At 40.3% G+C, this 25,851-nt stretch overlaps 1 long non-coding RNA gene across 1 annotated transcript; it reads right to left on the bottom strand.

The window, feature by feature from the left end:
* Positions 1–366: 366 nt before the first annotated feature.
* On the bottom strand, positions 367–24,708 carry LOC122455230. The gene is made up of 3 exons (XR_006273619.1): positions 24,555–24,708; positions 24,399–24,449; positions 367–439 (listed from the first exon to the last, which is right to left on the bottom strand). It is a non-coding gene; the product is annotated as an uncharacterized LOC122455230 (long non-coding RNA).
* Between the last annotated feature and the right edge of the window lie 1,143 nt (positions 24,709–25,851).

The following is a 25,851-nucleotide window of genomic DNA, read 5'->3' as shown; positions in this document are numbered from 1 at the left end:
CCTGAGATGTGCAGCCTAAGTCAAGAGCATCTACGTGGTCCAGCAGACAATGGGCAGCCTGTGGATGCTTCCTGGGACATAAAGTGGCCTGTCTCTTCTCCTTTCTGCAGCCCCTGGGCCTCCAAAATAGCTCATTCCCTGTCCCCAGTGTATGTCTTTGTGTCTGTTTTCAAAAATGAAACTTCTGGGAACCACCCTTCACAGCACAGGTATGATCCATCCAGATAGCTCATTCCCTGTCCCCAGTGTATGTCTTTGTGTCTGTTTTCAAAAATGAAACTTCTGGGAACCACCCTTCACAGCACAGGTATGATCCATCCAGAGGCCCTTACCTACAAGGTCTGAAAAATAGATTACCAAGGTGGCCTGAGAAGGGATTCAGTCTTTATTAATTTTGGTTTGGAGAGGCTCCATCTTCCTTGTTCATTTCTTGCCTCTCCTGCATTCAAAGAAGGTGACAGGAAAGTATTAGTCAAAATCATACAAATGGGGCAAAGGCATCAGGAGCCCCTGGGCTGCACTAATTACTTCCAGCAGGCCTGGCCCTTTCCTGGTGGGCAGAGGGGGCCGTCGAGGGGGGGTGCACCCCCTTGCTGCTTCCCAAATCACCAGGCTCACCAGCGAGACCAGCTTTAATTAATCCTCTGTTACTGTTGAAATTGCATTGTCCCAAGGGGAGCCCCAACTAAGCAAGAATATTATTTTAAACATATACTGTAAACAACACCAGGTCTCTGGGGAGTCCTGGAGGGTTGTGGCCTTGACCCTTTCCCTGCCAGATTCAGAAGCCATGTGCTTTTTTTGTCATCTCTTAACCAAGCATTTTGTTCTTGTTTCCCTTTATCTACTGGGTTGATTTTCTACGACTAAAGGGAAAAGGTCACAAGAAAAGAATCCCCAATGAGGCTAAGTATCTTAACTATTTTATAAAATGATTGCTCAGAATTTACTTAAAATGTCATCAGTTAAACTGCAATAATAGTTAATTTTTAAATGTCTGGTACTGTTTTAAACTTCACACACACACACACACACACAAAAACACACACCTCTCTCTATATATATACACACACTTATGTGGGCTTCCCAGGTGGTTCAGTGGTAAAGAATCTGTCTGCCAGTGAAGGAGATATGGGTTTGATCCCTTGGTTGGGAAAGATCCCTAGAGAAAGATCCCTAGGAGAAAGAAATGACAATCCATTCCACTATTACTGCCTGGAAAATCCCATGGATGGAAGAGCCTGGTGGGCTACAGTGCAAAGTCACAAAGAGTTGGACATGACTTGGTGATGTGTGTGTATGAATGTGTATATATATGTGTGAGTGTGTACATATATACTCATACATATATATATATGAGCCAGCTTACCAGATGGCTCAGTGGTAAAAAACCAGCCTGCCAATGCAGGAAATGTGGGTTTGATCCCTGAGTCAGGAAGATCCCCTGGAGGAGGAAATGGCAACTCACTCCAATATTCTTGCCTGGGAATCCCAGGCAAGACAGAGGAGTCTGGAAGACTACAGTTCACGAGGTCACAAAAAGTTGGACATGACTTGGTGACTTAACACCATTTATTTATTTAAATTTTGGCAACCATGTGATGCAGGTTCAATTATTAACCTGACTTAATAATGATGGGAGGCACAGAAAGCTTAAGTAACCTGCCCAAAATCCCAGAGCAGACAAATGACAGATCTATGCTTTGCACACACACCAGGGACCATATTCTTAGTACTCCATGATAGCTAACATTTTATTCTTTTCCCAAGCTCTGGATTTTATTCATTCCTTTGCAAGAATCAGATCCAAATGGGGTTCAACTCCCAGGCCCTACAGGCCGTCTTTTGAAAGTTAAAGGCACACAACTTCTTTTTTGGCATTGTCCTCTTTTTTTTTCCCCCTTTCCATCTACAATTACTTAATTGCATGCATAATTACTTGCATGGGAAATTGATTCCCTAGCATCAGACCAGCACGAGGAACTCAGCGGATGGCCCCCGAGGCCTCTCGCAAGGTGGGATGGATAATTCAGAATTAGCTGCTTTCTTTGGAATTCTGTAAAAAATGACCTGCTTCCCTTTCAAAGGGCCGGAGAGGGGATTTGGAGAGTGCTTTTCCCCCAGAGGCTCCCCTGGGATGGCTGTGAACTTGGCAAACTTGCTCGGAATTACCCCAAAAGAGCAATTTGTTCCCTAGCAAAACAGGATAATTGTCTGGGGCAGACCCGAGGCTGCTGGTGCACGGGTCACCCAAGTGGGAGGGGGCACGCTCTCCAGCGAGAGTCTGTTTGGGAAACAATTATCTCGCTTCCTTTGAATCAAAGATAGTCCTGTGAGCTTGGTGCACACACCGAGATCAAATATAGTGTACGGTCTCTACAGATTCTCTTCCTTTCAGGAAATTATTCATTGATAAAGCCGCTGGCCCAGACAGCCAGCTTCCTTACAGTAACTGCTCTTTACTTTCTGAGAAGAAGCCAACAAGGCAGGAACTGCGATTGCTCTTAACGATGTCTCTTCCCTTCGGAGAATGGTCTGTCCTCTGCCCAACTTACATCATCTCCAAGACGCTTCTCTCTCAAATAAATAAAGGAGCGTTCAATGCTCCTTCCCAGAGATATGACATCACTTTTCAGTTCCAGCTTCAAAGATGTAGAAGCGAGAGCTTTGATGGCTGAGATAATTCATTCGTTCAGCACCCATTCAGCACCCACCTGTCCTAGACACAGGGCTTGGCACCAAGCTTTTAGAGAAGCAGGGGAAATCATCACTGTCTTCCATTGTTTCTTGGTCCATGCACAGCGAAGAGATTTTAATTCACCTACAACTGATGCGGGACCATGGTGTAGAAGGAGATTCCAAAATCCTTCCAGGCCAGATAGAGCAGTGCCCGGTTACAGAGTTGTACCTCATTGGCTCAGGAATAGTAGTGAATCTTTCCCATGCTTTTGTCCTCTTGCCTTCTCCCCCTTCATAGCTCAGACAGTAAAGAATTTGCCTGCAGTGCAGGAGACCCAGCTTCGATCCCTGGGTCAGGAAGATCACCTGGAGAAGGAAATGGCAACCCACTCCAGGATTCTTGCCTGGAGTATCCCATGGACAGAGGGGCCTGGCAGACTCAGTCCATGGGATCGCAGGAGTCGGACATGACTTAGCGACTGAACCACCACATTCCAGAGCAGTCCTAGAGATGATCTAGACCAACCCTATCATTTTGCACTCATAGAAATGGGAATGCTTTTGGAATGAGCAGAGACTATGATGGCGAGTGTTAGCAGGGGCAAGAAGAATCTAGACTCTACTACCAGAGACGGCGGGTAAGAAGTGGAACTGTCAAATGAAGCCATTCATGAATAAGAGTCCTGTGATGTCAAAGAAGTGGGGTTAGTCCCATAAAAGGCCACCCTGGTGAGGAGGAAGGGCCAGAGCATCCCAAAGAGCAGGACTGGGCTGCCATGTTTGCAGTGGGTCCCAGTCCCGGTGCAGGCCTGCCTGCCGCTCCACAGTATTTTTTTTTTTCAACGATGTCAGTGGCTCCACAGGTAGTTGCAGATAGAAAGTATTCAGTAAACAAGAATATTATGGACCTTGATTGGGCAGCAGGCAGGGGATGTGAGGAGCCTGCAAAAGTGAAAGCCACTCATTCGTGTCTGACTCTTTGAGACCCCATGGACTATACAGCCCATGGAATTCTCCAGGCCAGAATACTGGAGTGGGTAGCCTTTCCCTTCTCCAGGGGATCTTCCCAACCCAGGAATCGAACCCAGGTCCCCCGCATTGCAGGCAGATTCTTTACCAACTGAGCCACAAGGGAAGTCCGGGGCCTGCAAAGGTCCCTCGGAATTTCTGACACCCATAGATACTTTGAACCTTTCATGACAAAGTAAATTAGCAAGAATTTAAAGAGGACCAGTCATTAATTGAATTTCAACAATTTCCCTATCTTTGCCTCCAGACTCTCCACCTATGTGATCATCTCAATAAATCTTTTCAATCATCTTGCATAGACTATCTCTTTTATTGATGAAGAAAGTTAGAGTCAGTGAAAATAAGTGTCTCAAAGGTCAGGAGAGTAATTCTTACTTAAAGCCATGTCTCTCAGACTTTCTACCTGTTCTCCTGCCATTATCATTTCTCAGGCAAAGGGCCCTATAGTTTAAAAAGCTCTTTCTTGTGTTCATTTTCACCTTATCAACACAAATACTCATCTCACAGGTGACCGAACTGAGCCTTTAAAGAAGCTACATAATGTCACCAAAGTTATACAGCTAAGGAAAAAGCCAGTTTTAGAAATCTGAGATATCGTTGTTTCTCTTCTTAGCTACTACTGCCTGTATGAGCTTCCAAGGCCAGTGACAAAAAGAAGAACTCTATTTTGCAAAGTAACTTAGAAATCCAGTAGTCAAAGTCTGTTAAAGGCAGCTTTCTCAGAATTGCCTTGACTTTCAGGAAATTTGCTAGCTTCTGGAGAGGTAAGTTATCAACATAACCCTTTTGCCACATCAGTTTTCTCTTCATGCAGACCTTTTGTGAACAAAGAAAGAGTATCGGACAATTCAACCTTACTATTAAAAATTTTGTCTTCTCTCCTGCATCTCAAAAAATTCTGTGTACCTTTTGTAACAATGCAGAAAGCATGGTCAGAGGATATAATTTTTGCTAGAAAGTCTTTCTCTCTTCTGAGAAACACACACTGTAAAGAAGAGACCATCATTTTCAATGAGACAAGGAAATGGCCACAATCCCAAACCACAAAATATGAAGACTTTCTGCCAGATATAATAAAATGTGAATCCAAATGTGGAAGGCAGGCAAGAGCCAACACAGATCTCCTCAGATCTTGGGTAGAATGTGAAAGTGAAAGTCGCTCAGTTGTAGGACTTTTTGCGACCCCATGGACTATAGAGTCCATGGAATTCTTCAAGCCAGAATACTGGAGTGGGTAGCCTTTTCCTTCTCCAGGGGATCTTCCCAACCCAGGGATCGAACCCAGGTCTCCTGCATTGCAGGTGGATTCTTTAAATCCTTAGACTCTGACTTATGGATTAGACACAGAGGGGAAGATGGAGCGAAGAAAAAAAGGACACAGCAGAATGATGTGTCTCTCTAGACACAGTTCTGTGCTGCATAACATCAAGGTTGGTAGAGGTGAAGGTGGAACACAGATGCACTGTCCCCACTTTCTGAGATTCTATCACTTCACCAACAAGGAGTGATGGTAAGGGGTAGAAGGTAAGGGGCAGAAGGGACCGGAAGCCATAACTGACATAACATAGCACAAGCAGCTGTGGGTCATGTGGTCCCAAGGGATGCTTACAAGCCACCTGACTGCAAGAAATTGGCATTTTAGATGTCTGTCACAACACGTACAATCTCAGACTAATCCAGCTTCCCACTCTTTTAACAAAATATTAGCCCCAGAAAGGACTGTTCTTATTGAAGATGAATAAGTGAAAGCAAGTATCAGGGTGTTCAAAAGTTGTTGAGAAAAGAGAAAGAAATGGAAGGAGGGAAATGAGAACACATCAGTAAGAAACATAAATCTAGGAAAGAATAAATCCTGGAAACAGATGAAGAGTTGGGAGCCACTGAAGACACCAATCTCAAAATTGGTGTTTTGGGAAAACATCTCGGGAAAGAGATGCAACCGACTACTGACTAGATGGTAGGATTAAATAGAAAGAAATTGAGGTCAGGAAAATGGGTATAAGAGAAAAATGAAAAGAAGTAAAAGGTACATCAGAAAAAAAAAAAAAACAGAAAAAAAATGGGGGATAAACAAACTAAAGCAGAGACAAGGGCATAGAAAATTCTCTTAGAAAAATGACAGTCCCTTAAATGAAAAAGCATTTTAAATGACTACAGAGAAGTTACTACATACGGGGAAGGAGATTCAGAATGAAGACAATGAGCACGGTGAATCAAGAGGTCAACTTAAAAGGTCATAGGAAAACATCCAATGCTATAAAGAAAGTTTAATGCTTAGATAAAGACTTGAATTTGGAGTAAAAATGTATAGTACACATCAGGGTAAGGACAAGGTACTCGGTACTCTGTGATGACCTGATGGGTTGGAGGGGTGGGAGGCAGGCTCCAGAAGGAGGACTGATTCATGTTGGTGTAAAGCAGAAACTAGCACAACATTGTAGAGCAATTATAATTCAATTAAAAATAAAATAGTTAATTTTAAAAGTACATAGTAGGTCCCAGGGTCCCAGAAGAATTTGACAGGAGTGAACAACATCAAGATAGGCAAAATTTACTGGAAAAGGATGAAGGCTGAAAGCTACAGGCATCAAGGAAGAGAAAAAAAATAAGCTAGTTACTAACAAAGAAGGAAATAATTACGTTCACTGCAGGTTTCTCTGTAACAAACACCAATGCCAGAAGACTGGAATGCAGTGTTTCCCAAGTTCTGAAGCAATGATGCGTGTCTTAAGAATCTCTGCTCACCTAATGCCTTGGACGTATAGCATCCTGTGGGGAATGACATCAAGTTAGGGAACCACCACAATCAACCACTGTACCAAACACATTTGTAAAGGCTCTGCATCTCTCAGTTCTGGGATTTCCTTTCCTTCAGCAATATCCTTAATTAGGAAACATGTTGGCAATTCCCAGTTCACAAACTGATGTGGTCCAATTCCATAGCTTCAGGATCTCAACCTCTGTCCTGTCCAAGATTTCCCCCGTGTCATCTATCCTCCAAGATGGAGCTGGCCCAGTCAATCATGTCAATTTTATCAAGTCAGTCTTATTCTTTACATATTCACCAGGTGAACAAAAGAATGCTATCATCTCAGACCCTTTCCTTGCAACATTCCATTGTAAAGAAATTTAAATGAGAGAAAGGTATCAAAACAGGTAACAAGTGTCTGCAAAACACTGCTTTAACCTGGTAGGTCTGGAGACCCAGGTGAATTCCCAGCTGTGCTTGGGATGAACTCGTCAATGGGATTATTTGGTGCAAGGCCTTATGGACATTTCCTGCTCATCTTCTCTGCCTCTCTCAGGGTCCCTCCCTGAATTTATTGGTTCAATACATTCTATGTCTAAATTTCTGATTTTCTAAAGTGATATCCCCCTTCAGTAAAATATCTTCCTCCTTAGTAATATTATCCAATGTCCTTCATGTATGAGACTCATGCACAAAAATTCTGAAAAAGTGAAGAACGTGAGAAATGAGCATTTCCAGGAAAGGAAGATCAAAATAAAGAACTTAGAGATAGAAAAAAAAAAAAATAATAATAAATAAATAAATAAAAGGCCAGCACTGAGAATTAAATCTGAACACTGAGCTAGGAATAAGCAACTCTGGGATTTAGGGTTACAGAATAAAATACACATGTTATAAATCTTGTTGATATAAAAACAATAATATATTTGAAAAATTCCAAAGACAGAATAAAAAAGTAGAAGTAAATGTGTTTGTGCAAATATTTTCATTTTTCATGGTAAAGAATAAATGAATACTATCTCAAAGTTATATTTACAGCATTTTTAAGAAAGAATCAAATAATAAACTGCCAATGATTTCTAACTTCTAATTGTTTTTCACATTTTGTTTTTTGGCAGCTGAATCTGAGTATTAAGGAATAATCTGAGTTGTTTATCTATTTTATATATATAGTACTATGTAGTAATCTGAGTTGTTGAAAGATATTGAACTAGAGTTCAACAATGATCTCAGTTTCACAGCTTTTTTCTTTTACATGCAAATAAATTATTTCTTAAAACCCTAAAAAGTTACATGTATAGTAAATGTGACATTTTACCAGAATAATTTCCACCTATGTTTCAGTTTAACTATGTAGCTTTTTATCTATGTGTATGCATTAGAAAGAGTTTAAAAATATGTTAACTATTGAAAGTCATTTTTTAGATGAAAGCATTTTAGTAATTTAACTATCTTGTCTTTGCATTTTTTTATGTTGCTGAAATTTTCATGTTATGAGAATGCACAGCTTTTATTAAACAATGAAATGATCCCCAAGAATGGGTAATGTTATCAGTTGAATAATTGGCTATTGGATATGAATCACCTCCATTATACTAGCCACTCTGGCTTACCCTGAAGAGAATGCCCATCCCTCCAGGTAATTAAGGAGAAAGAAAGCATGAGCAAAAGGAAGACTCATGATACTGCAGAACAGACCAAGTGATGGCCCTTGAGTTTAGGGAGGGGGCAACATCTCCTTGAAGGCAAAAGACCTTGAACATGGAACTTAGACTGGAGAACAAGGAGACCCCAAACATGTGTCCAGTGGACACTTGAAGCATGTTTATAGGCAAGCAAACTTAGACAGACAAGAACAGCTTGATATGATACAAGACAAGGCTGAGTGCAAACAGTTCAACAGGAACATTCTATTTAAGGTGAGCTGTCACAGGAAGGTGACTGGGGGAGCCCAGAGGGTCAGGTTGAGTGGCTTCCCCTCTTGCTTGCTTTGCTGAGCCCCAACTGGCCTTCCAGTATGTACCCCCTGCAAAAACTTCTTCCTTAAAAAAATAAATAGAAAAATCAGCATTTCCTCCTTGTTTGGTGCAAAGTTTTGAACAAATATTGTCTACAAGACAAATGCAAGGAAATAGATCTTCTCCCAGAGCCAGTTAGGGAAATTAAACACTGATTGGATTGAATCGTACCAAAAAGGCTTGTGCATGCGAAGTTGTTTCATTCATGTCTGACTCCTTATGGCCCCGTGGACTGTAGGCGGCCAGCCTCCTCTGTCCATGGGATTTTCCAGGAAAGAATACTGGAGTGGGTTGTCATTTCCTCCTCCAGGGGATCCTCGCAATCCAGGGATCAAACCGGAGTCTCCTGCCTCTCCTGCATTGTACACGGATTCTTTACTGCTGAGCCACCGGGGAAGCCCACCCAGAAAGGCTTGAGAGAAACCAAATCAGCGGTGTCTCAAATTCATTACAGGGAAGGGGAGGATTAAGGGTTTTTAGTCTTGACAGCCTAAGTGGCACCCTTCCCCAGACATTCCCCCTCCCCACTGGGATTATCTATCCAGAGGAGAGGGGGGTGGATTAAAAAACAAAAACAAAAAACAACTCACAAAAAAGATAAAGTATATAGTTCTGTGGATTTTGATGAGTTGCCATTCAAAACTGACTTTGTCCTGAAATCACATGAAGAAAGAATTGTAGCCTGATGAAGTTGTCTAGGATTTGGGGACCAGTGTATGAAATGCCTTTCCACAAACAGAACCACATTTCCTGGTTTTAACAGAACATTTCAGCTGTAATGAATATTACAGGGAAATATTACAGGAAAAAAAGGAGAACACTTCAAAAACTTACAGTCTGAAGAAAGGGGTCTTACAGCATTTTTGGAAAAAGTATTAAGCAAAAAGGAGAGAGGCAGAGAGGGTGGGTAGAGAGTATGAAGTAGAATCTGAAGGCTCTGACAGTTTCTGAGGTTGCCCCTAGCCCTCAAACTCCACTGGTATAATGCAAGTAAAATGGGAACCTCTGTCATTAGAGTTCTACTCATTGAAACCCTGTTCCAATGTGCACTCAGATTTGTGGCCACTCCTGGGCTTTGAAAGTCTCAGAAAGCAAGCAATACCAATTATAACATGTTTTTTTTTTACCCTGAATCTTCCACTGGAGAAGTCCAACCTGTCTAATAAGCAGCTACATCAGTTGCAAAGAAAGAGAGACAAGCCCATTCATATGTTTGTAAGATGGTGGTGGCAGTGCAGAGATGTTACTTACCAAAACTCTAAATAAGTTTCACTAAGAGTTTGCAGATGTCTCTAGGTATTAGGTGGTCTTGCCTGGGGCTTCCACTATATTTTGGCCTCATCCCTTTCCAGGTGTGGTATTTGCATTGTCTTAATCTATCCTTGCAACCACCTCATTTGATTGCCATGAGAATTAAATGGGATCCCTGAAGGCAGATGAGAGGTATTTAATAAATATTTACTAAATGAGTGCCTGAGTGGGCCAGATCAGTGCTCAGAGGTAGAAGCTTTATTACTGTTGTCAGATATTAAGGCACATTTGCCCCATAGGGAGTGTTAACTCGGCCACCTCCAGGAAAGGTTCTGGTATAGTTAACCTCTAAGGTGCAGCCTGAAATTCAAAACATCACCAGAGCTGCACTGTGGGTGGAATTGCACTGCCAAGCTTCCCGTGTCTTTTATAAAACCACACACATTTATACCCAGCAGCCAAAACATACACAGTTCGGGAGCTGTAATACATTTTGATGATAAAAGAAAATGCACTCTTATATATATTTCTCTCTCCCGTCTCTTCTTCCTTCAGGGGAAAACTAGGAACTGAGTAGATGATATGAAGACAAGAGGGCAGTTCTTGCCTTTAAAGGGCTGAAGTGACTATTAATTTTTTTTCTGTTAGTTCTAACAATCATCCAGAATGGAATTAAGAACAAAATTGATTTTCCCAAATTGAAAACCCATTCAAAATGCTGAGGTTGTAATAAGATTCTGAGGCTGTTCTCTGGATATCTCAAGAACGTGTAATGTCTGGCTTTTAGGGAGACACCTTTTAAACTCAGAATGCCTTTCCAAGTAACCTTTCAAAGACCAGGGGCCTCAGCTAGTGGAAACTAGATGTCATTTCCCTCAAATCTTCTGTTCTTCTCTCTCCTCAACTACAACATTAACTGCCTCCCCATCCCCACACCGCCTTACAAGAATACATTAACCTGGAATCATTGTGTTGCAAGTGAGAGAAATTTAATTATTGCTCCCAGTAATTAAGAAATACAGGACTGGTCAGGTTTCAGGCATAGCTAGATCTAGTCACACAAATGATATATGTAAGAATCTTTTCCCCTTATGCTGGTCTCTGTCTTAGTCACGTTTTATATCACCATGGCATAAGAATAGCAGAGGAAGAGAACCTCTTTTCTGCAAAACTCCCATGTCCAGGTCTCATCCACATGCTTTAGGTCATATCAGTTCAGTTCAGTTCAGTCACTCGGTCATGTCTGACTCTTTGCGACCCCATGGACTGCAGCACACCAGGCCTCCCTGTCCATCACCAACTCTTGGAGCCTACTCAACCTCATGTCCATTGAGTCAGTGATGCCATCCAACCATCTCATCCTCTGTCATCCCCTTCTCCTTAGGTCACATGGTTATCTTAAATATGAGTACTCAGGCTGGTGTCTTAGTCCCATCCCTAGAGCTGTGGTTGGGTCAGTTCCATTAAGAAACCTGTGGACTCAAGATAGAGGGCAGAATGGGAGTGGAATATGGGCCCTGAACAAACAAAACAAAAGAAAGATATTCATCATAGAGGCACCATTGAATATTCACTTCTCCATATACCTTTGATGAATTTTCTGGGTGCAAAGAAAAAAGAATCTCAGAACAACTAAGTTTATGGTTGGTATTAACCATGAATTTTTTGGTGGTCACATTATATGGTGTATATTACCACGTCTTCTCTTCTCTACCAGAGCAGTACAGCGGAAAGACACCAGTACAGAGTTCTATGGATTCTGGTGTGAAATTTTCATGAACAAACCTGAGGGAAAGACTCAAGGCAACCAACTCATTGATGACTGGACACACCCAGTTCATCTATTTTGTTTCTCAAAGCACCTAAGACAATGTGTTAGACACAGAGAGTTCTCCATGCCTATTGAATGATTGAAAATATTACTTAATTAATGGGGAAATTAAAAAACAATAGTGTCTACCCACCTTGGGGGGGTGGCGCAGATTAAGGCCATCTTTTCAGTATCCTGTTTAATCTTCCATGTCAAATCCTGTTGCTTTTAAAATATGGAATGGAGGTGGCAAACGTGCCCAAGGCTTGGTAACCTTTAGGCGTCTCCTTACTATGAGGCAATACACTGGATACTGATTCATCACTGTGTCATACTATGAGATCATCACAAGGTTCGGCAAATGCCTTGAGCCAGCAGATTGGCAAGTGAGAAAGCTCTAGGCTGGGGTTTAGCAGATCTGGCTACATTCAAGCATTGCTTCTATCATTTAAAACCTTGAAGTGGGTGATGATTCCCATCACTACCTTGTGTTTCAAAGGGAAATTTTAAAACTTGCTTTAGAGTATTACTTTAAAGATTAGGTTCAATAATGTTCCTTAGATGAGTAACTCAAGATACACTGACTGAGGCTCAGTCTCCCAGTTTTAAAGTGAAGGCATTGGACTAGTCAAAAAAAAAATCTTATGGGACCTAATGAAACTTAAAAGCTTTTGGACAACAAAGGAAACTATAAGTAAGGTGAAAAGACAGCCCTCAGATTGGGAGAAAATAATAGCAAATGAAGAAGCAGACAAAGGATTAATCTCAAAAATATACAAGCAACTCTTGAAGCTCAATTCCAGAAAAATAAATGACCCAATCAAAAAATGGGCCAAAGAACTAAACAGACATTTCTCCAAAGAAGACATACAGATGGCTAACAAACACATGAAAAGATGCTCAACATCACTCATTATCAGAGAAATGCAAATCAAAACCACAATGAGGTACCATTACACGCCAGTCAGGATGGCTGCTATCCAAAAGTCTACAAGCAATAAATGCTGGAGAGGGTGTGGAGAAAAGGGAACCCTCTTACACTGTTGGTGGGAATGCAAACTAGTACAGCCGCTATGGAGAACAGTGTGGAGATTTCTTAAAAAACTGGAAATAGAACTGCCATATGACCCAGCAATCCCACTTCTAGGCATACACACCAAGGAAACCAGATCTGAAAGAGACACATGCACCCCAATGTTCATCGCAGCACTGTTTATTATAGCCAGGACATGGAAGCAACCTAGATGCCCATCAGCAGATAGATGGATAAGGAAGCTGTGGTACATATACACCATGGAATATTACTCAGCCGTAAAAAGAATTCATTTGAACCAGTTCTAATGAGATGGATGAAACTGGAGCCCATTATACAGAGTGAAGTAAGCCAGAAAGATAAAGAACATTACAGCATACTAACACATATATATGGAATTTAGAAAGATGGTAACGACAAGCCTATATGCAAAACAGGGAAAGAGACACAGAAGTACAGAACAGACTTTTGAACTCTGTGGGAGAAGGTGAGGGTGGGATGTTGCGAAAGAACAGCATGTATATTATCTATGGTGAAACAGGTCACCAGCCCAGGTGGGATGCATGAGACAAGTGCTCGAACCTGGTGCACTGGGAAGACCCAGAGGAATCGGGTGGAGAGGGAGGTGGGAGGGGGGATTGGGATGGGGAATACGTGTAAATCTATTGCTGATTCATGTCAATGTATGACAAAACCCACTGAAAAAATAAATAAATAAATTAAAAAAAAATCTTATGATTTGTTTTAGGGCTAAAAGAGACTCATGTTGTAAAAATGTTCTAAAAACACACAAATCATTTAAGAAGTATTATGGTTTCCCCTAAGCTGGTAATGAATAAGAAAGGGATGCAAATAAACATGCTGTGAAGTAGATGATAGACAGCCTGAGCGAATGTTGTTTGCATTGATAATCAAAACTGAAAAAAATCCCATAGAAACGGATAAAATCTAAAATCTACACATGACTGAACTGATGTCCTCCCAGATATTGCTTTCAACTTTAAAATAAAGCTCCTGGAGCTTGTCCCAGGTGATGCCCAAGAATAAAGACAATTTCTGAGAGGGCCATCCCCCCACCTCAAGTGGCCTATCTCCTTAAAGCCAAACTCTTCTCTTTGCCTCTGTCAAAAACCTTTTTTCTCATTCTTCCTATGTAAGTATTTTGAAGAATTGACTCAGAAATTTGAGATAACGAAGCTTTTGAATTGAATAACCTTGACTGATTTATTAAGTCACCTTGAATTTCACTTTTCTCATCTGCAGAGTGGAGCCAATCACATCACATCTGTGGTCTCCTTTCCCCAAATTCATAACTTCAGTCTAATCATGAGGAGACATCAGATCAATCAAAGTTGAGGAGCTTTTTATTTTACTTTATTTCATTTACAGAATACTCTTCAAAAGTGTCCAAATCATGAAAAACAGGTAAATGTTGAAATACTGTCACAGATTGGGGGAGACAGGACTGTCTATTCAGTCTATTGAATGGAATTCTGGAACAGGAAGACATTATCTGTGGGAAAACTGATGACATTTGGATAAAGTTTGTAATTAAATGAATATTGGTCTATCCATGATAATTTCTTAATTTTAAAAGCTACTGTGGCTACAGGAGATCAGTCCTGGGTGTTCATTGGAAGGACTGATGCTGAAGCTGAAACTCCAAATAATTTGGCCACCTCATGCGAAGAGTTGACTCATTGGAAAAGACCCTGATGCTGGGAGGGATTGGGGGCAGGAGGAGAAGGGGACAACAGAGGATGAGATGCCTGGATGGCATCACCGACTCGATGGATAAGAGTTGGAGTAAACTCCAGGAGTTGGTGATGGACAGGGAGGCCTGGCGTGCTGCAATTCATGGGGTCGCAAAGAGTCAGACATGACTGAGCGACTGAACTGAACTGAACTGAACTGTGGTTACGTGAGATGTTCACATTAGAAGTCTCAAGTCCATCCAAGTCTGCAGATGACACAATTCCATTTTTTATGGCTGAATACTATTCCATCATATATGTGTGTCACATCTTCTTTATCCATTTCTCTGTTGATGGACATTTAGGTTACTTCCATGTTCTGGTTATTATAAATAGTGGAGCAATGAACATTGGGGTTCATGTGCATAGCTATATATAAAATAGATAGCAAGGCTCAATGCTCTGTATTAACAAAGAGGGGATATAGGTATTTTGTTTTTGTTGTTGTTGTATCATTAGGTCAAGTCCCACTCTTTGTGATACCATGTAATGTAGCCTGCCAGGTCTCTCTGCCCGTGGGATTTCCCAGGCAAGAGTAGGTTGCCATTTCCTTCTCCAGGGGATCTTCCCAACCCAAGGATCAAACCTGCGTCTCCTATCTTAGCAGGCAGATTCTCTACCACTGAGCTACCAGGGAAGCCTGATAGATGTACATCTGTGACTGATTCACTTAGCCATACAGCAGAAAGTAACCTGATTTCGTAAAGCAATTAAACAACAATTTTATAAAAGGAGTATATAAAGACGCTGTACCATCATTGTAACTTTTCTGCAAATCTAACATGACTTAAAATAAACTTTTAGAGTTAAAATAATGGGCCCAATGAGATTGCTAACTCATGAGGCTAAAGGAAGGATCCAAGGAGATAACATATACAAAATAAGTACTACAGTGAAGGGACTCAGTAAACTTCTCCTCCTCCCTGATGAAGGATAAGAGATGATTCTACTGCTGCTTTTGCCACCTTCCTAAGAATGGAGATAATTTTCCTTCAATCTGAAAAAAAGCACAAATAATTGCTGAAGTCTGTAATTTAGACAAATGGACTGCATTATGGCAGGGGCAAGGAGCAGAAGGAGTATTATTTCATCTGTCTAAATCTTTTGAGAAAATCAAGGGGGATAAAGAAAGAAGAAAGCCGCTCAACATTACTTTCTGTCTTTGGTGCCAGCTGCTGACTGCATCTGGCAAGCACAGAGCTGGAAGTCTGGTCTAGGAGGTAGAAAAATCCCAGCTTTCGTCCCGCCAACACACACACGGACACACATAAGAAACATTTTTCTTTCCTCAAGTAGATAATTTCCTCAGTAGCAGGGGAGACTTTCAGAGCTCAGTTTGAAAGCAAACTGCACAGAATTTTCTGGAGTAAGAGTACCTGACATCCTTTACTTCTGACCTCAACTTCACCTACACCAAATCAGTGACATCACCTGTTCTAACAAACTGGAGGGTTAGACGCATTTGCACTGAAAAGCCTATGTGTGGTCTTAACAACCTTAAATATCTTTGCTCTTCCTTAACTAAGAGACCAATTAATTAATGTTTTTGTTTTTTTCTGGATTAATCCATGAGTAGCATTGCTGGGTCATATGGTAGATCTGCTTTTAGTTTTTCTTTTTTTAAAAGAACCTCCATACTCATTTCCAGGAGAAGGAAATGGCAACCCACTCCAGTATTCTTGTCAAGAAAATCCTGTGGACAGAGGAGCCTGGTGGGCTGCGGTCCATAGCGTCGCACAGGGTCAGACATGACTGAAGCATACTGGTTTCCAAAGTGGCTGTACCAATTTACATTCTCACCAATAGGATACTGAGGTTCTCTACCTCCTCATCAGCATTTGTCATTTGTAGAATTTTCAGTGATAGCCACTCTAGTTCAAAAAATATACATGCACCCCAATGTTCATAGTAGCATCATTGACAGTAGCCAAGGCTTGGAAGCACCTAAGTTTGCATCAACAGCTGAGTGGATAAAGAAAATGTATATTTATATACATATTGTTGATGTTCAGTCACCAACTTGTGTTCGACTTTTTGCAACCCCACGGACTGCAGCACGCCAGGCCTCCCTGCCCCTCCCCATCTCTCAGAGTTTGCTCAAATTCATGTCCATTGAATCAGTGATGCCATACAAACATACATACAATGCTATATATATATATATATATACACACATATATATATATGTATATATATACACACATACACATACAATGCTATATATATACATATATACACATATGTGTATATATGCATATATACATACACATGTGTGTATGTGTGTATACATATATGTACGTGTGTATACATGTATGTATATATACATACATACACACATACACATACAATGCTATATATGTATATATACATATATACACATATGTGTATATATACATATATACATACACATATATATACACACATACACATACAATGCTATATATATATATATATAATATGTATATATATATATACACACATACACATTGAAATATTAGTGTGCCATAAAAGAGAATAAAATCCTTCCATTTGCAGAAACATGGATGGGCCTAGGGAATATTATGCTTAGTGAAATAAGTCAGAGAGAGAAGGACAAATTCTGTATGATTTCACTTGAGATCTAAGAAATAATACAAATGAATGTATATGCAAAACAGAAAGCAACTCAAAGACATAGAAAAAAACTGTGGTTATCAACCAGGAGAGGGAAATGGGGAGGGGCAAATTAAGGGTAGCGGATTAAGAGATACAAAATACTATGCATAAAATAGATAATCAACAAGGATATATTTTACAGCATAGAGGATTATAGCCATTATCTTGTAATAACTTTTAATGGAGGATAATCTGTAAAAATACTTAGTCAGTGTTCTGTATACCTGTATATCATACCTAATATGATATTGTAAATCAATAATACTTTAATAAAAATACATATAAATAAATAAAAGATTTTTCTCTGTTAGAAAATAATTAACAGAAAACTTTGTGGAGATTCCTTAAAAAAACTGGAAATAGAACTGCCATATGACCCAGCAATCCCACTGCTGGGCAACACACCAAGGAAACCAGAATTAAAAGAGACACATGTACCCCAGTGTTCATCACAACACTGTTTATAATAGCCAGGACATGGACGCAACCTAGATGTCCAATCAGCAGACAAATGGATAAGAAATCTGTGGTACATATACACAATGGAATATTACTCAGCTATTAAAAGAACACATATGAATCAGTTCTAATGAAATGGATGAAAATGGAGCCTATTATATAGAGTGAAGTAAGTCAGAAAGAAAAACACCAATACAGTATACTAATGCATATATATGGAATTTAGCAAGATGGTAACGATAACCCTATATGCGAGACAGCAAAAGAGACATGGACATATAGAACAGTCTTTTGAACTCTGTGGGAGAAGGTGGTGGGATGATTTGACAGAATAGCATTGAAACATGTATATCATCATATGGGAAACAGATCACCAGTCCAGGTTCGATGCTTGAGACAGGGTGCTCAGGGCTGGTGCACTGGGATGACCCAGAGGGATGGGATGGGGAGGGAGGTGGGAGGGGGGTTCAGGATGGGGAACACATGTACACCCATGGCTGACTCATGTCAATGTATGGCAAAAACCACTACAATATTGCAAAGTAACTAGCCTACAATTAAAATAAATAAACTTAAAAAATTAAATAAAAATCAAGAGTACAAAATAATATAAAAAAACAGAAAACTTTGAGATAGTGTAAATGATAATGTAAATAAAACTCTTAAAGATTACTAAATATACTAATAAAAAGAGTGCCAGAAACAATATGTAATGATATTTCCACCTTGTATTTTCAAATCCATTTTATAGTTCCTTGAATAAAATGGTATACCAAAAAAAAAAAAAAAAAAGAAAGACGCTAAAAGGTGGGATTTCTCAGAAAGAGAGAGCTATCACTGAATAGCAAGCTCTCGGCACTGGAGGAGGAGTCGAATTGTTCTGTAGCATCTTCTCAAGGATTTCAATCACTGCACAAGCAGAACCCAGCTTGACCTGGTCTGGAAGCTCTGCCCCTTCTTTTTATTTTTCTACCTCATTTTAGCCCCATAATTCTAAACCAGAGCCTTCTTCCAGTTTGCATTATTTCTCTGCTCAGAATCAGCACTGACACCTTACTGCTTACAACAGTGGTTCCCAACGGTGGTCCCAGGACCAGAAAAAGAAGCATCACCCGGGAGCATATTAGAAATGCAAGCACAGGAGTCCCACCCCAACCTACTAAATCAGAAACTCTACAACACAGGGTCTAGTGACTGTGTTTTAAGCAGCTCTCCGGGTCATTCTGATGCCCATTAAAATTGGAGAATTCCTGGCTTATGACATTAAGCTCAAGTTTCTCAATTTGGTTTTAAAACATAATACAGGTCCAAACAACCTTCCAGGCTTACCTTGTGTAACACGAAACTGTCAGGAATGACTTCATTTGAGTTACAATATGATCCTATTCCATATATATAATTATTTACTGAATTTTCTACTTGTCCAACTTAGCATGCTTGTCAATATCTCCCTCTTAGAGATACATCACTTTCTGTAACTAATCCAAACACTCAGTCTAAACAGGTTAGTTCTCATACCTAATACTAAGCCATGAGGGATTTATGTGTCACTGGGAATCGCCACTGGACATGGAGCTCCATAATACAATGGATAATTATCCTCTTCTCTAGAGATTAACTCACTCATCCAGACTTTTCAGGTCAGGTTATACTCCAGTCTCAGCCACTGCAGGTATATGATGGCCATGGTTAGTGGGGGGTGGGCAGGTCTAGAGAGATTTCTGGGCTCAGATAAGCACTGCAGAAGCCAGCTTTCCTCACAAGCCAAGGGCCCTGGTGATGAGATCAGGTTCCAGCTCACCTTCCTTAAAGATGAGCTTACATGTGAACTCCTTTTCTAATGGTTAACTTTAGAAAGGACACCACCACCCATCAAATGCCTGACAACAACACCGAACTTGTAAAAGAGAGAGATAGGGTTTTGATTATTTTTTTGTCAGGATGCTTCTAAGCCCTAGTGCAAAAAAAGACTCAGGTACCATTGCTGCATACAAAACGTATTAAAGAAGTCAGGAAAAACACAGGTCAATGATGGCAAGCCAAGAGTCTCAGGTTCACTTTGGGAAATTGGCCAAGATCCTCCTTCCTCATTCATCCCCATGAAATTAATCCTATTCATCTTCTTTTCAGCTCCTAGCCTGAGTTTTTTTCTCTTATTTTGAAGATAACTCCTGACTTCCAGGTTTGTCAACTGGTTTAATTTCCCCGAGTTCAATTCTTGAGAGATTCAAAGGAATTTGGATCAGATTTAATGCTTCTGGTCCTTCAGGAATCCTTCTTAGTTCAAATTTAAGTCCCTTAGCTGACAAACTCTTGACAAGTCCCCTTGAAATTGTCTTAATCAAGACATATAACTTTGTTCTTTCCTTTTCCAGAATCAGTGGATGTGGTGATGGTCTGAAAACCCTCCTTTGACAAAAACAGAAATAAAAACAAGCTGTCAATAGCTTCTTTACTAGCTAGAAACATTTTTTTATTAGTTATCTAATATCTATAAGTGCATAAGATATCCCAAAATAATAATTGCTTATTAGCTCTCAAGGTGTCTGTGAGTCGAGATTTGGGAGTAGTTTAGCTGGTGAATTCTAGGTAGGTTATCTCAGGAAGTTGTAGTTATCTGAAGGTTTGATCATAAATGGAGGGGCTGCTTCCAAGATAAAATATAGAATACTTAGTTAAATTTAATTTCTAAATAAATAACAGATTTCTTTTAGTATAAGAATGTCTCAAACAGTACATGAGACACACTTATAAAAAAAATCCATCATTTTTCTAAAATGCAAATTTAGTTAGGAGTCTTGCATTTTTATTTGCTATAGCTGGCCATTCTAGTCATTATGATGTACAACTGGCTTACACTGGAATTAACCATCCGGGAGACCAAAAGATCAAGGAAAAGTGCTACAGAGCCTTTTATTAATATAATTAAGTCTTGGAAATCATCTGCCACATTCTGCTCACTGTGAAGTCCAGCCTGATTCAGTGGAGAAAAATTCCATACAAGATTGTAAGTATTAGGAGAGGTAATTCACTAGGAGTCACATTGGAGGCTGCCTACCACAATTTCCAAGTGAGATTTACCTGGCAAAGTTCCTAAGCACTGAAACAAGGAGGTCTGGGGAAATTAGATGAGAAGCATTTTGATTAAACTTTATCCTTAATCATACATGAATTAAAATACTGAGAGTAGAAAAAATTTAAAAGATCAGTTCATTGCAATAATTTTTTTAAACATAGTAAGACTAGTCAAACCAAAAGATTAATTTTATTTTTAGACATAAAAAATGCTGATTTAAGCCCTAAAGAATTCACACTTTCACTTAAAGAATTAACTAATTAAGTCTTGAGTCACAGCTCAATTCTACATATATATATCTATATATATATATACTTATATGCATATATATATACACACACACACATACATATATATATGTATGTACAATGGGCTTCCAGGTGGCACAGTGGTAAAGAATCTGCCTGCCAACACAGGAGACACAAGAGACTAGGGTTCAATCCCTGGATCAGGAAGATCTCCTGGAGTAGTAAATGGAAACCCACTCCAGTATTCTTACCTGGAAAATTCCATGGACAGAGGAGCCTGGCAGATATATTCCGTGGAGTTGAAAAGAGTTGGACATGATGAGCAACTGAGCGTAGGACACATATATTTAATGAAAGTGAAAGTGTTAGTCACTCAGTCATGTCTGACTCTTTGCAACCCCTAGGACTGTAGCATGCCAGACTCCTCTGTCCTTGGAATTCTCCAGCAAGAATACTGGAGTGGGTTTCCATTCTCTTCCAGGGGATCTTCCAGACCCAGGGATCAAGCCCAGGTCTCCTACATTGTAGGCAGATTCTTTACCATCTGAGCCACCAAAAAGTAAGAAAATTCATAGTTATAAATGAAGAAAGAATAGCACCTAGACACAGAAGGGAAAAGCACATTTTGTAAAAAGAAAAAAGCCCTAAGTTATTAACTCACCAATTCCAGACCTACTTTTCAACAGGAAAAAGGAGAGGTTAACTGTCTTTAAATTAAAGAGAAAATGTGTGCAATTGAGAGCTTGCCATCTGTCTACTTAACAGACTCCCAGGGGCTATGTCAGCTTATTTTGGGGGTTTGCAGAATATAGGATTAATGTATTTTCAGTATTTATAATAGGTTGGAATATGTGCTGTAATTTTTCCTTATCAAAGATGCTACAAAATTACTCTTTTACCTATCCAAAAAAAAAAAAAAAATGGGTGGAGGGAAGAAGCACCAAAAATGTCAGGCTTTCTACTTCATAAAATAGTCTATCTAAATGTAGATTTCTGACAAAATAGCCTAGGAAATTTACAGCTGCCATGCTGTGGGCATCCAGGAGGGCACCCAGCAGAGACTACCGCAGAGGAACAGACCATGTTCTATGTTTCGATTCAGGTGCCCACAACCAAGACAAGGAGCCCAGGCACCTGGGTCTGGATATCAGTAAGCATGCTGTTATGAAGGCATACCCTCCACTTGGCCTTGGTCATCCACAAACTCATTTCTTAGCCCCCAAGGAAACTACAGCTTCAGGCTTTCTAGCGGAAAACAAATTAGACTATCAATGAAGGAGATATTTACCAGCGAGGGAAAAATGCATTTCGTTTCTCAAGTATAAACATTAAGCACTGTTGCAAGACTCGGGTCACCTCCACTCCAGGGTCCAAGACTACTCTGTTCCTATGGAACCACAGTGTGGAATAAGATGTTCAGATTGATCATCATATAAATAACTGTTGGGATATGGGATGGGGATTAAGGGGGCATCAGTATGCCAGGGCTTGGAAGTTGGGTAGGCCATCAGAAGGGGGCTGGGGGATATGTCTGCATGTTTACTCTGCACATGGAGGACTGCGTGTCAGAATGTTCTTTTGCTAATGAGAGAAGGTTACAGCAATGTGAATAGACTGGAGAAAATGCAAAAAATCATCTCCTGACTGCTTCATAATATTCAGTTTCAACTTTGAGGTGACAAAGTTTAGGGTGTGACTGACTTTCAAAATTTTGCCTAGGGCTGTTGAGAAGGGTGAACATGTGACAAGACTGGGGAGTCATACCAGGGCAGATGGTATGAATGTGTGTGTGTCCATGTGTGTGTGTGTGTCTGTGTGATGTGTGTGTCCGTGTGTGTGTGTGTGTGTGTGCGTGCACTGAGGGCACTTGGTCCCATTTAACAAATTGCCAGGACGGTACAGAGGATTTGCCCTAAACCCAAATAATGGTTCTCAACCTTGGCCATGCATATTAAAGTTGCTGTAGTGTATTGTAGTGGTAGTTGATTAGCTGTGTCCAACTCTTTGAGACCACATGGACTGTAGCCTGTCAGGTTCCTCTGTCCGTGGGATTCTCCAGGGAAGAATATTGGAGTCAATTGCCTTGTCCTCCACCAGGGGATCTTCCCGACCCAGGGATTGAACCCACATCTCTTATGTCTCCTGCATTGGCAGGTGGGTTCTTTACAAATAGGGCCACCTGGGAAGCTGAAGTACTCTTAAACATCCTGCATTTTTAAAGTCACACCACTTAATAATTAAATCAGAATATGTGATGGTGGAACTCAGGAAGTACTTTTTAAAACTCTCCAAGTGATTCCAATATGCAACCAAAGACAAGAAATCCACTGCCCTTCTAGAACATTTTCAACATTTAAGGAGCTTTAGAATTATGTGGATCCTTGTTACAAAGGCTGATTCTAATTCAGAAGTCCTGGGGTAGAATTGTCAGGGAAGTTTGTAACTTCCTCAGTTCTAGCTGGTTGCAACAAAAATTTGAAGTGACGACTGGACCGGCATTATAGCCCTCGCACCACTGTTACAGCTCAGTTTTATTTAGAAAATAAGGGAAAATACATCCTCGAGGCATGAGGGCATGCCAACCCCAAAGACAGAAGAGAAGAGAGAGGGCCAGGGGGGCCCAATTTTGGCTCCTCTTTTTATATGTTTTTCTCCTCCCCCTGAGCCTGCCCTATGTAAATCGGGCTAGCCAGGAATGCTGTTTGTTCTACCTGAGGTCCTCACTCCAGTCCTCGGGCCTTCCTTTGTTCTATTTTTGCGGGTTTTTCCCTGCTTTGTCTTTTAGTCACTGCCATTCTGGACTCCTTTCCATAGTCTAACTACCTAACAGGTTTGTTGTTTTTTTTTTTTTTTTCAAGTGGTACCCTGCACAACTGTAATAAAACTGGCCCCTGACTCCATTTTTTTTTCTTTTTTATGGGAGAGATTCAGAAACTCTCCTATAGATCCTTTTCAGTTGAAAAAGTGAATAATACAGAGACAGACGAGTTGACAGGGTACAGAGAGTGGACACAGGGGGCTGGAGTTCACAGAGGAGGGCTCAGGCAAGGACTTCATAGAAGTACTTCATAGGAAATGCCCACAAATGCCTAAAGAACTCACAGAGACTTGGCCGAATCAAGCTGGGGCTGATGGCAGAGTAGTGAAGCTCAATCCAGTTTCAATTAAAAGGAATAAAAAAAGATTTCCACTATAAGTCAGCACTCACACCCATGCTAATTATTCTGTTGGCCAGGTCTGTTGAAATTACATGCAAAGAAACACCCATTAAGCTTTGATTAGGAGCCAATGATTTTTATTTTTTCCAATGAGAAAAGTATAGGAGTTTTAAAGAATGTATATGGTAAATTTTATTTTGGCTCTTCCAAATAATATTTTGCTCACCTGTCAGGTCTCATCAGAGCAACTGTTAATTTTTCAGATGTCAGCATATATTTATATTCATAACAAACCTTTCTGTTTCCATCTTTGTCTCCTGGTCTCTGTCTCTCTGTTTCTCTTCGTCATGTATCCACTTGCCAATCTGTTTATGAATATAAGTATTCTGTCTCTTTTCTTAACTTAGGATGAAAGAATACCTCCCAGAGCTGTTAGTGGTTGAGAGGAAATATTTTTTTACATACCCATCTCTCCCTACCTTCTCCTGAAACTTGGCACTTCTCCGGCTGAACCCATTGCAGAGGAGGAGCTGAAAGGAAGAAAAAAGTTTGGCCATCTGAAGCTTTCAGGGGAATACAGGTGAGAAAATGCATTTTTTCAGGCTGAAATGCAGCCAGATAGGTTAACACCTCACCTTCTGCAAGAAGGAACTTGGGACAGCAGGTGATGAATCCAGAGATCTGGTCCAAGCCATCTCTTATCTCTGGCAGGGCCCCCTGACTTCATTTGGCTTAGTCTTGACTCATGGGACAAGCCTGGAGGCTGAACCACCCTGCGCATTTCCCACAGACCCATAGACACACTCTCAGGCTTTCTGACCAATGACTGACTCAGCTAACCCATCTGACCATATCGGATTTAAATAGGGCTTGGGGTGAAATTACTCCACAGAGGAAAAACGTCTGCACATGGAAACCGTAGACTGTGGCAGTCCTTCAGAAGAATCTTCTAGAATTCTCCCTATTACCACCACTGAAAAATTATTCAATCATTGGACCTCAGAGCTAAAAGGGATCATCCCTGCCAGCCCTTCCAGGGAGACAAAGGATGACTCAAGTCCAGGTCATTGGTTATCTTGTCTTCGGATCTTACTGAAATTTTGTAGAAGGACTGAGACTAGAACTGGAAACTCCTGGCTCCTGGTTCAGTATTCGTGATGGGATGGCAGTGATGAACCTTCACAGGAGGTCACTGGCTCAATGTTTAAGTGACATCTCTAGAAGACTCTAGACTAAAACTGTGCGTGGTAGCAGGCGATAGTATGTGTCACTGTTAAACACGTCACAGTAGATCAAATTATGCAGATAGATCAAACTGAGATGTGCCGTGATTGTAAAATACCACGAGATTTAGTGGGGAAAAAAAAAGATATGTAAACTATCTCATTGATATTTTATGCTGACTTATGTGTCAAAATGATGATTTCTGGATAGACAGAGACAAATAAAATAGCAAAATCTATTCGTTTTTTTAATTCCTTTCTTTTTTAATGTGGCTACTAGAGAATTTGTTTGTTTTTGTTTTGTTTGTTTTTTAAATACTGACAGATTTATTTGAAAGGGAAGCCATGACCTTTCCTCTTGTCCTTTATTATAAAAAAATAATTTTTATGGGAGGATAGTTGATTTACAATCTTGTGTTAGTTTCAGGTGTACAACAAAGTGAGTCAGTTATACATATGCATATATTTACTTTTTAAGATTCTATCCCCACATAGGCTATTGCAGAGTATTGAGTAGAGATCCCTGTGCTACACAGTAGGTTCTGATTAGTTATTTATTTTATATATAGTAGTGTGTCTCTGTTAATCCCAATCTCCCAATCTATCCCTTCCCTCTTTTCCTCCCTTGGTAACCAAACAAAGGGAAAATGCTTTGTTTTCTATTTTGGTAACTCTGCTGTTTTGTAAATAGGTTTATTTGCACCATTTT

Source organism: Cervus canadensis, chromosome 17 (assembly GCF_019320065.1).
Source record: "Cervus canadensis isolate Bull #8, Minnesota chromosome 17, ASM1932006v1, whole genome shotgun sequence".
NCBI classification, from domain to species: Eukaryota; Metazoa; Chordata; class Mammalia; order Artiodactyla; family Cervidae; genus Cervus; species Cervus canadensis.
The sequence above is the reverse complement of the archived record's forward strand: the minus strand, read 5'-3'. Positions and strand labels throughout refer to the sequence as shown.